General features: G+C 36.3%; 1 non-coding gene across 1 annotated transcript; it reads right to left on the bottom strand.

The window, feature by feature from the left end:
* Nucleotides 1-2,972: 2,972 nt before the first annotated feature.
* LOC133827753 (small nucleolar RNA R71) lies at nucleotides 2,973-3,079 on the bottom strand. Its single transcript, XR_009890403.1, has one exon. It is a non-coding gene; the product is annotated as a small nucleolar RNA R71 (small nucleolar RNA).
* Between the last annotated feature and the right edge of the window lie 9,497 nt (nucleotides 3,080-12,576).

Here is a 12,576-nt window from a genome sequence, read left to right as displayed (position 1 = left end):
GTCATAACAATTCTAGGGAAGATTAGAAGCTTGATAGCTAGAGGATTTAACTGGAAAATGACTTAATCAGAGGTAATCCAGGCTTTAATTTTTGAGTTTTTGAGTTTTTAAGCTTTGATTCGATTTTATGGTTTTGATGAGTTTTTGATTGGATTGTAACTTGGGTTTTGATGGTTTTGGGCTGCTGAGTTGATTGGGAACTTTTTTATGGGATTTGGTTAAGTTTGGATAGGTTTATGGAGGGATTTGGATTTAGAAAAACGGAGGAAAAATGGTGTTTGAAGGTTGAGCTGCAACGCTGTTCTTGGGGCGCTGCGACTCTTTTGAGTGCAGGGAGAAGCTGGTAATTTTGGGGCTTTTGAGCCACAGCGCCTGTTAGGGTGCAGCGCGACGCAGATGCATGCAGAGATGAGGCTTAAGCCTCTGACTTGAGTGGGTTGTGGCTCAAATGTTTAGGGGTCGCGGCGAATAAGGGATTTTCGGCCATGGATGGGTTTTCAGTGGGGTAACTCAAACCTAAGGGCTCGGGATCGATCCTTGATTAGTGCTCAAAAATATCATTTTATTAGTCCTAAAAGTGTAAAATTAATTAAGTTTCAATGAATATTTTCATGGATTTATTGTCATATATTTTATATTTGAAAATATTAATTTTAATTTAATTTGTGTTTAATTTTCAGGAAATAAAATATATTTTTGACACAAAGAAAAGAAAGGAGAAAGAAAGAATTACAATTGAAGAAATCATGAAGAAAATGGTATTTTTGAAGGAGAAATAGGCCCAAAATCAAGCCCAAAATGGAGCACAAACCTAGCCTATGGCTATTCTCCACGTTGCCACATGGCAGATCCCCATTCGCCCAGCCGAGCCGCGCCTAAGCCGAGCTGCCACGCTGACAAGCTGCATTTGACACGCTGACACGACTGACGCCACGTCCCATCCACCTGACGCGCCAGCCACCCGAGCCAACAAGAAGCTGCCACCTGCCTACGTCGTCAGTCCATGCTTCCCATGCACCTGACCAGCCGCCTGCCATAATCAGTCTTTGTCTCCCATGACTGAACACCATTTTCCCCCACTTTGCACCTATTTTTCAGCCATTTCCCCATTATTTTGTACACGGTTTTACACGTTTTGAGCCCTATTTACACTATAAATAGAGGACCAAATGGAGTAAAAAAGGGGTATCAGATTGTGGAAGGAATAGTAGAGAGTATTGGAGAGAAAAACACTTATTTTTCCTATTTTTCTTTTACATTTTTGTGAGTGAAAACAATGCATATTTTAGGCTAAATTTTATTGTTGAAAGGCTAGAGTGGAGTTCATGTTTAACATTATATTTTTTATATATTGATTCTTTATTTTGTTCTTCATTTCTATATATTTGTTATAATTAAATTTATTTTCCTCTAAATTTATTATTATCTTTTACATAAGTCTAGTCATGCTCTTCTTATGTAATTTAGGTTTTTAATTTAATTTAGAATATTTGTTATATTATATGCTTTTTATTGCATTCTGCCATTGGTATTTTGTCGCTCTAAAGTATATAATATGATAGGTTTTTAAAATTAGAAGTTAGTATAATTTAATTAAAGAACATATTTTAAGGTGAGCTTTATTATATATATTTTCCAACTATAATTAATGGTGTAGAATTATAGTTGAGTATAATGAATCAATTTTATTAAAATATATATATGTTTGCATAAATGAAACTTATGCCTTCCATACTTTCTTTCTGTTTCTAATTCCTCGATTTTATTCATTTAATGTTTATATTCTTTTTCAAATTTACAATTTTCCAAAGTTCATTATTTTTAATTTACTAATCTTTCTTTTAATTTTGTATTTTACCTCTCTGTGGATACGACATAGCCTGATTACTACTGCGACCGCTTAGGAGTTATTGGGCGATATCAATTTTTGGCGCCGTTGCCGGGGAGGTAATTCTACAATTAAAGGTTTGCCTAGTAAATTAATTTTTTTTTTCTATATAAAAAAAAAGTAGTACAATTTTTTAATTTCTCTTTTATTTTATTTTTCCCTAGTAATTTTTATTTATTTATTCATTTTTTTAATTTTATTTTTAGGTTTAGAATTTTATTTTCTAGATTTAGGTTTTTTCTCACAAAAAAGCATAAAATTTTAAATCATAAAATTTATAAAAATAAAATAAATAAAAAATCAAACAAAGTATTGAGAACATTTGTGTAATTTTGGAAATTAGTAAAAACAAAACTTGTTCTGTCTTAGAAAAATTGGTTCTTAAATAAGGCCTGTGTTAGCGTCACCCTCCAATCTTTTCTAAGAACCTCGGGGAGTTCTAGAAAAGCTCTTGGGCCTAAAGTGGTACCTTGGCAGCCTTTCCAATTGGCCTGGGAACATTTTTGGTGTATACTTATTACATTATTACACACTTGCGCTTATAATACTTACAAATTATAAATTATTTATGCCACGAAACAGAGACGCACTAGGGAGATTTGTGAGACAACAAGTAGAAACTTTAGAAAACTCTCCTAGTTCGTCGTTTTCTTCCATTCGTTCAAACACTCCCGATTCATCGAGACTTCCTGAACCACCCACGATGGCTCATCAAGACAAAGTCCAACCAAGAACGCTACAGGAATATTTACATCCTACACGTACAGCCACACCTTCATGCATAATGCATCCCAACAATATGCCAAATTTCGATTTCAAACCTGGCATGATTAACCTCTTACCAACCTTCCATGGGTTGGAAAATGAGATTCCGTATGTGCATATACGGGAATTGGAAGAGGTGGTGGCTACATTCAACAACCGAGCTGATGTCACCAACATTGTGAGATTGAAATTCTTTCCTTTCTCTCTCAAAGACAAAGAAAAAAGTTGGTTGTATTCCTTAAGGCCTAGATCTATTGGAACATGGGACGAAATGACAAAAGCATTCCTTGAAAAATATTTCCCGCCCCATAAGACTAGCAGCCTTAAGAGGCAAATCTCTACCTTCATCCAGAAAGACCATGAAAATTTCCATCAGGTCTGGGAGAGGTTTAGAGATTTGATAAATCAATGCCCACATCATGGATACGAAAGCTGGCGTCTGATAAGCTATTTCTATGATGGTCTCACAACCGGACAAAGACAATTCGTACAAATGATGTGCAAAGGCGAATTCCTTCAAAAAGATCCCGATGAAGCTTTCGAGTACCTCGACGATCTTGCTGAAAAGTCCTACACATGGAATGGACCGAGTCCTATGGACAAGCCACGATCAACTGGAATCTACCAATTAAGGGAAGATGACAACGTCAAAAGCCAAATTGAATCATTGAGACAACAATTCGAGGCTTTCAAATCTCAAGAAGGTAGAGGAATCCACATGGCTGCAAAGGTCGAGACACGAGATCCATGCTTCATATGTGGAGGGACGGAACATCAACCGCAAGAGTGCCCAACTCTTGGTGAGCTAAGAGGAGGAAATGAGGAACACTGCAATGCTTTAGGGGATTACAAGAAGCCTTATAACCCTTTCTCAAACACTTACAATCCCGGTTGGCGCAACCATCTAAATTTCAGCTGGAAGGATTCGAACCAAGCATCTGGAAGCCAATGGAGGCCTGAGCAGCAACAACCACCAAAATCATACATCGCTCCTCAAAATAACATGCAGTCAAGTAATTCTCTTGAGAATACTTTGCAAATGCTTGCGCAAACTCAGATAGCCTCAACTCAAGAGCTCAAAGCTTGTTTCACACAAATGGTAGGGGAAATGAAGGACATGAAAATCCAAATGACAAAGCTAAACACTACTTTGGCGATTCAAGAGCATGGGAGACTTCCCGCTCAACCTCTAATCCATCAAAAAGGGAAACACATGGCACAAACCTCCTCCTCTGCAGATACAAATTTCAAAAAGGTTAATGCCATCACTACTCGAAGTGGTCAAAGCACGGTTTCACCGTTAACTAAGACAACTAGTACGTCAATGCCCGCTCCAGATGATGATGTGCCAATAAGCATACCAGTAAAGGCACCCTTTCCTCAAGCTTTGAAATCCACTAGAACGGTACTGGAAAATCATGGTGAAATCCTAGACCTTTTAACACAAGTGAAGATCAACTTGCCATTGTTGCATGTGATCAAACAAGTGTCGGCTTATGCCAAGGTCATCAAGGATTTGTGCACCATTAAAAGAAAGCACCATGTCAAGAAAACTGCATTCTTGGCAGAACAAGCTAGCGCGATAATTGACTGCAAGACACCACCTAAGTACAAAGATCCTGGTTGTCCCACCATCTCATGTCAAATTGGGGAGCAGGAATTTGGTGAAGCACTTCTAGACTTAGGAGCAAGTGTAAATCTCATGCCATATTCAATATACTTGAAATTAGGTCTAGGAGAACTCAAGCCCACATTTGTGGTGCTACAATTGGCCGATCGATCAGTTAAGAAACCTCGGGGAATAGTAGAAGACGTTCTTATTCAAATTGAAAAATTCTATTACCCTGTTGATTTTCTGATCTTGGACACTCAATCTGAAGTGAGACCTTTCCTCGCAACATCTAATGCACTCATTAACTGTAGGAATGGTCTCATGAAAATCTCTTTCGGGAACATGACTCTAGAAGTGAATGTTTTCCACATCGGCAAACAACCACCTGACAACGATGAGTGTTTCCAATCCTATCTGATCTATACACTTATTTCGGAAGAGGTCAAATCGAAATACACGTCTAATCATTTTAATCCCTTCTTCCAAATTTCAGAAAGCTCTGAGCTCGATGAGTCTGTAATCAACCCTGAAATTGTCAAACACTCACAGGCTCAAAGAACCATGTTTTGGAATCCAATCTTTGAGGAACTCCCTCAAGATCGAGAAACACCAAAACCATCTATTGAACAAGCTCCTCAACCAAAGTTGGCACAACTTCCCGAGGGTCTTAAGCATGTTTTCCTGGGAGCTGACAACACTTTTCCTGTCATAATATCCTCCAAGATCAATGCCACACAAGAACGCCAACTCATCAATGTGTTGCAAGAACAAAGAGATGCATTAGGATGGATGATAGCGGACATCAAAGGTATTAGTCCTTTAATTTTCTCCCATCACTTTCAATTGGAAGACGGGGCTATACCGCGTCGTGACCCTCAAAGAAGATTGAACCCAACGATGAAGGAAGTAGTAAAGACTGAAGTCTTGAAACTTCTGGATTCTGGCATAATCTATCCTGTTGCTGACAGTAAATGGGTCAGCCCAACTCAGGTTGTTCCCAAGAAATCTGGGGTAACAGTGGTACAAAATGAAAAAGGGGAACTTGTTCCTACCAAGGTCACAACTGGGTGGCGCATGTGCATTGATTATAGAAAGTTAAATGCAGCCACCCGCAAAGACCATTTTCCACTTCCATTCATTGATCAAATATTGGAACATGTGGCAGGTCATCCTTTCTATAGTTTTCTCGATGGTTATTCAGGGTATTACCAAATCGAGATTGCCTTAAAAGATCAGGATAAGACCACATTCACTTGTCCTTTTGGTACTTTTACCTTTCGGTGTATGCCATTTGGCCTGTGCAATGCTCCAGCCACTTTCCAGCGATGCATGATGAGCATATTTAGTGATATGATCGAGAAATGTATGGAAGTATTCATGGATAATTTGACAGTCTTTAGAGATTCCTTTGAATCAAGCCTTCTCAATTTAGAGTCTGTGCTTGGTACTCAACTGGGAAAAATGTCATTTCATGGTACCATCAGGCATAGTCTTGGGGCATGTCGTGTCGGAACGAGGAATTGAGGTTGATCAATCAAAGATTGAACTCATATCAAAGCTGCCCACCCCAAGACTGTTAAAGACATTCGATCTTTTCTTGGGCATGCAGGATTCTATAGGAGGTTCATACAAAAATTTTCGACAATTGCTCGCCCGTTGTCAAACCTCCTAGCAAAAGATGTTGTGTTCAGTTGGACACCTGAGTGTGAGGAATCTTTTCGAACGCTCGTTGCAAAACTCGCTTCCTCCCCTATCATTCAGCCACCAGATTGGAACTTACCGTTCGAAATCATGTGTGATGCTAGCAATTATGCTATAGGGGCCGTCTTAGGTCAAAGAAGGGAAGGGTAGCCCTTCGTTGTCTACTATGCAAGTAGAACTCTTAACAGTGCTCAAATGAACTATTCTACCACTGAAAAAGAGTTACTTGTTGTAGTATTCGCACTTGACAAGTTTCGTTCCTACCTGATTGGTTCACCTATCACAGTCTTTACGGACCATTCCGCCTTAAAATACCTCATTTCCAAAAAGGATGCTAAGGTGCATTTAATTAGGTGGATCCTTTTGTTACAGGAATTTGATCTGACTATAAAAGACAAGAAAGGAGTTGAAAACGTGGTAGTGGACCACTTATCTCGTCTTGAATTTTCTGATTCCGCTGATGGCCCAGCCATTCAAGATGACTTCCCTGATGAACATCTCTTCTCAGTCACTAAGTTGCCATGGTACGCTCATATTGTTAATTACTTAGTGACTGGCGAACTTCCAACTGCATGGAGTGCACAAGATAAACGTAAATTTTTGGTCGAGGTTCGTAACTTCTATTGGGACGACCCATATCTTTTCAAGCATTGCCCCGACCAAATTATGAGACATTGCATTCCAGATGATGAAATTTTTAGTGTTCTGAACTTTTGTCATAATGAAGCTTGTGGTGGTCATTTTTCTATGAAAAAGACTGCTGCAAAAATCTTACAGTGTGGTCTTTATTGGCCCACTTTGTTCAAAGACACTAACAATTTCTGTCGATCATGTGAAAGGTGTCAGAAATTAGGTGCCCTATCCCGACGACATATGATGCCATTAAACCCAATTCTTATAATAGAAATATTCGATTGTTGGGGGATAGACTTTATGGGACCATTTTCACCTTCTTCTGGCTACCTTTACATTCTTCTCACCATAGACTATGTCTCAAAATGGGTGGAAGCTGTGCCTTGTCGAAATAATGATAACACAACTGTTGTGAAATTCTTAAAGGAAAATGTGTTATCTAGGTTTGGCACACCTCGCGCTATCATAAGTGATCAAGGCACCCATTTTTGCAACTATTCTTTCGAGACCTTAATGCAAAAATATGGTGTAATTCATAAGGTTGCATTGCCTTATCACCCATAGACAAATGGCCAAGATGAGTTAGCCAACCGAGAAATTAAGCGAATTTTAGAAAAGACGGTTAATCCTGACCGCAAAGATTGGTCCTCACGACTTCTCGATACTCTCTGGGCATACCGCATTGCTTACAAAACTCAACTTGGTATGTCTCCTTATAGGCTAGTCTATGGTAAAGTCTGCCACCTTCCTGTTGAGCTAGAACACAAAGCTTATTGGGCAGTTAAAAGCCTAAATTTTGATCTCAAGGCGGCAGGACTCAATCGTAAGCTTCAGTTGTCAGAAATTGAAGAATTAAGAAATGATGCTTATGAAAACTCTAGGATCTACAAGGCTAAAATGAAAGTGGCTCATGACAAGCAGATCCTAAGAAAAGAATTTGAGCCAAACCAACGAGTGCATCTTTATGACTCTCGTCTGCATATCCACCCTGGAAAGCTGAGGTCAAGGTGGATTGGCCCATATGTTGTGAAATCTGTCTTTCCCAACGGTGCTGTTGAGGTCATAGATCCAACTAATGGGAGAGAATTCAATGTAAATGGCCAGCGACTGAAACACTACATAGAGAGGGTGACCCAGCCTGAAGAAGTCACTCTCGTGGAACCGGTTTACCTAGTCTGAGTAGTGTTCCAAATTGTTTATACATAGGTTTGTTTTCTGTTTATTTCCCTTTTGTCATTTTATTTTATTTGTTATCATTTTGTGTTTTCAGTTTTTCATGTTTTAGAGAATCAATATTCACTCTATCACTCGACGCTCGCTATCCAAGTGTTCTCTTTCCCTACTCTTTTACATTTATTATCTTTTGAGACATTGAGGACACTGTCAGATTTTGGTTGGGGGTGGTGAGCATATTCATGGACGTTCATGTTGATTTTTGTCATATTAATATTTTCATGGTCAAATTTTTAAAAAATTACTTATTTATTTTTGCAAAATGTTACTTTTGAGTCAATTTTTGTTATCTGTATTACTAAGAGTTTCTCTAGAGTTACCTAATGCACATGCCAATTGTTGTGGAAAGATGGTTGTTAGCACATATTTGATTAGAAATTTTCCATGTTTAAGTAATTCATTCTTTTGTGTGAGAAGTGAGACTTGAGAAAACAACATTTAAATTTTTATTGATTCTTAGAAATGGTTATAATTATTTGGACAAGGTATTGTGGTATGAATGGATAATGTTTTAGGGATAATATTTTCTATAGACAAATATTATTAGAGAGCCTTTTATTATGTTGTTCATGAAAAAAAAAATGAAAAAAAAAGAAGAAGAAGAAGAAGAAAAGAGAAAAGAAAAAATATATATATATATAGAAAAAAAAGGAGAAAGACACAATAGCAATATTTCTATCATTTTCAATTATGTTGTCTCTTGTGTCCAAAAAAAAAAAGTGTGTTTATTAATTTCATGTTTTATTTTATGGCTCTTAGAATAAATGTAAAGATTGTTTATTTAACTTAAAATCCCGAAAAACTGGTTTTGTGGTACTCTTTATGGTGGTTGTCCAAATAGTTTATTTCCTATCTTCGTTTCAATAATTATTTAAGAGTTTGTCCTAAATATATACCAATTTGAAGAGTGCTTACTTCTTTTCCAACTCCATGAGTGAAACTCTTAAACTTTAAATACTTTCAATTACATGGGAGGTTAATGGAGTTGAGACTTTTTCTTGGCATAATTTCGAAGGCTTTATGCGCTATGGTTTGTGGTAAGAAGGTTCAAGTTTGGTGCACACACTCACAACTCTAGATTTATTCGAAGTAATTTTGATAACTCTTGTTGACTTTTTACTAACATTTTGTGTTAATACTTAAGTTCTTTTACAATTTTTGACCGGAAATATATCATGTTGACATCTATCATTTCGCTTGAATTGCTAGAGACTAGCAATAAGCTGGTTGGGGGTTGTGATTAGCGCTCAAAAATATCATTTTATTAGTCTTAAAAGTGTAAAATTAATTAAGTTTCAATTAATATTTTCATGGATTTATTGTCATTTATTTTATATTTGAAAATATTAATATTAATTTAATTTGTGTTTAATTTTAAGGAAATAAAATATATTTTTGACACAAAGAAAAAGAAAGGAGAAAGAAAGAATTAAAATTGAAGAAATCATGAAGAAAATGGTATTTTTGAAGGAGAAATAGGCCCAAAATCAAGCCCAAAATGGAGCCCAAACCCAGCCTATGGCTGTTCTCCACGCTGCCACGTGGCAGATCCCTATTCACCCAGCCGAGCCGCGCCTAAGCCGAGCCGCCACACTGACAAGCTGCGTCTGACACGCTGACATGACTGACTCCACGTCCCATCCACCTGACGCGCCAGCCACCCCGAGCCAACAAGAAGCTGCCACCTGCCCCACGTCGTCAGTCCATGCTTCCCATGCACCCGACCAGCAGCCTGCCATAATCAGTCTTTGTCTCCCACGGCTGAACACCATTTTCCCCCACTTTGCACCTATTTTTCAGCCATTTCCCCATTATTTTGTACACGGTTTTACACGTTTTGAGCCCTATTTACACTATAAATAGAGGACCAAATGGAGTAAAAAAGGGGTATCAGATTGTGGAAGGAATAGTAGAGAGTATTGGAGAGAAAAACACTTATTTTTCCTATTTTTCTTTTACATTTTTTTGAGTGAAAACAATGCCTATTTTAGGCTAAATTTTATTGTTGAAAGGCTAGAGTGGAGTTCATGTTTAACATTATATTTTTAATATATTGATTCTTTATTTTGTTCTTCATTTCTATATATTTGTTACAATTAAATTTATTTTCTTCTAAGTTTTATTCTAAATTTATTATTATCTTTTACATAAGTCTAGTCATGCTCTTCTTATGTAATTTAGGTTTTTAATTTAATTTAGAATATTTGTTATATTATATGCTTTTTACTGCATTCTGCCATTGGTATTTTGTCGCTCTAAAGTATATAATATGATAGGTTTTTAAAATTAGAAGTTAGTATAATTTAATTAAAGAACATATTTTAAGGTGAGCTTTATTATATATATTTTCCAACTATAATTAATGGTGTAGAATTATAGTTGAGTATAATGAATCAATTTTATTAAAATATATATATGTTTGCATGAATAAAACTTATGCCTTCCATACTTTCTTTCTGATTCTAATTCCTCGATTTTATTCATTTAATGTTTTATATTCTTTTTCAAATTTACATTTTTCCAAAGTTCATTATTTTTAATTTACTAATCTTTCTTTTAATTTTGTATTTTACCTCTCTGTGGATACGACATAGCCTGATTACTACTGCGACCGCTTAGGAGTTATTGGGCGATATCAATCCTACTACCCGATTTAGTAGGATTCGACGTCCTGGAGGCTAGGACTCGGTTTGGAAGCCTTTATTTACTTGTTTTTGACAGGATTCTATACTTGGTTGTGACTAGGTTATCGCTAGGGGCTCGGGATCAAGATCGTGCTCGAGGGTCGTTCTTATTTTACCTTACACTCAGACCTGAGGTAAGAAAACTGCACCCATTATGTGATGTACATTATTAGGGCTAGGCCCGAATGTTGAATATAGTCTTGATTGGGCATGAGCCCCTGTAAATGTGCATGATTATGTTTATGCTTGTGAATGATTGATTAAGCATGTTGAATGCTCTGTTTATTGATATTTGTTATATGATGAATGTCTATTGGCAATATATAATTGGGAAGAAGCATTGACTTATTAATCAAGGACGGCAATAGCGCTGGTAAAAAAGCATTGACTTATCAGTCAAGGATGACAATAGCGTTGAGCACTGGTCGAAAAGCATTGACTTATGAGTCAAGGGCGATAATAGCGCGCTGGTCGATATGATTAGATCTAATCAGGAGCGCATTATATGCTTGTCCGACCCAATGGTCATGGAAAATTTAGCGCCAAGTATGTTGGGCCAGCTCTAAGGCTGGTTATACAAAGGATAGGTCAATGAGCCCTGGGGTGACTTATTAGTCCCATATCCTAGGGCACTAGCCTCAGTCTGACTTATAAGTCAGTTAATTATGGCAACCAGGCCCATATGATGATGTAGTCATTTATATGAATGGTATGCATACATGAATAGAGTTATTACTGCTAGACATGCTTATTATGGATTTGTAACGTATTATTAACTGTTTATAAGCATGTTTGAGTTTTCTTGATGGGCCTTGGCTCATGGGTGCTATGTGGTGCATGTAAGGGGAAAGGAAAGCTGGACCAGCCATGAGTTGGAGAGCTTAGGTGGTGATGTGTACATATGCGGCCGCTTGACCACCACGACCAAGGTTTCTCAAAGGAACAAGGATTAACCATATTTTTGCCGCTTAGGTCGCCGGATTGTAACTTTTGAGTTATAATTACACTTTTGGAACTGTAAACAACTTTGTAAACGTTTATTATGGGATCTCATGTACAACTTAACGCTTTAATGAAATATCCATTCCTTTTGATCGAAATTTTTAACCTTGGACCGTTAATCACATTTAGATTCACGTTTATGGCCAAATGACTCGTTTAACGAATTTAGCACTATTTAAAATACACAGTGTAACGGTCTTGGCTAACCAGAGCATTACAAGAATGCTCTCTACAGCTTGTGCAGGGTATTCATCTTCAACAAATGATAATGCATACATTCCAACCCCATCTAAATCAAACTACAACAACACTTTTCAATTCCATTACCATGAAAATTCGACACAAGACTCCTTAAATTGAATTAAGACAATAGATCTACATCAGCTTGTTCTAACTGACTATTGTCAGTTTTGTGTTTCTACATCAAATTAATTAATGCTCAAAACTACGTCAATTAATTTAATATTTATTCCACATATACACATTGCTCATAATAATAATTAACATTACGTCACAAATACCATTGGTATGAATTTACGAAAACATTGTCTAAATTAACCCAGTCAATCTCATATCACTTGTGAATTGTTAACATTTGTTCAGAATAAACATATCCATCAATGACCTACAATTGTATCAAATTATATTTTTATCACTACATAAAACATATTACTCGTAATTAATTTAAACTTTATTCCACAAATACACATTACTCATAATAATAATTAACATTACATCAAAAATATGCTTCGTATGAATCTACGTTATATATAATAGAGTAAATGGTGGCTAAAATACCCAATGTTTTCAAAAAGTTGTACTTCTATACCCTATTTTTTATTATTTTGATAAATAATAAGAACGTGAAGGAAATTATAGGATTTTAATTATTTTTTAAACTTTAAATTATTTTCCTTTTCTTATTCTTTCTCAAAACAACTATTTTAAATCAAACATTAATAAATATTTTATTAAAATTAATAAAAATAATTAAAAACTTATATATTTTCATCAATTTAAATTATAAGTTTTAAAAAAAAATAAAGGAAAAATATAGG

The sequence above is a fragment of the Humulus lupulus genome, chromosome 3, assembly GCF_963169125.1.
Source record: "Humulus lupulus chromosome 3, drHumLupu1.1, whole genome shotgun sequence".
NCBI lineage: Eukaryota > Viridiplantae > Streptophyta > Magnoliopsida > Rosales > Cannabaceae > Humulus > Humulus lupulus.
The sequence above is the reverse complement of the archived record's forward strand: the minus strand, read 5'-3'. Positions and strand labels throughout refer to the sequence as shown.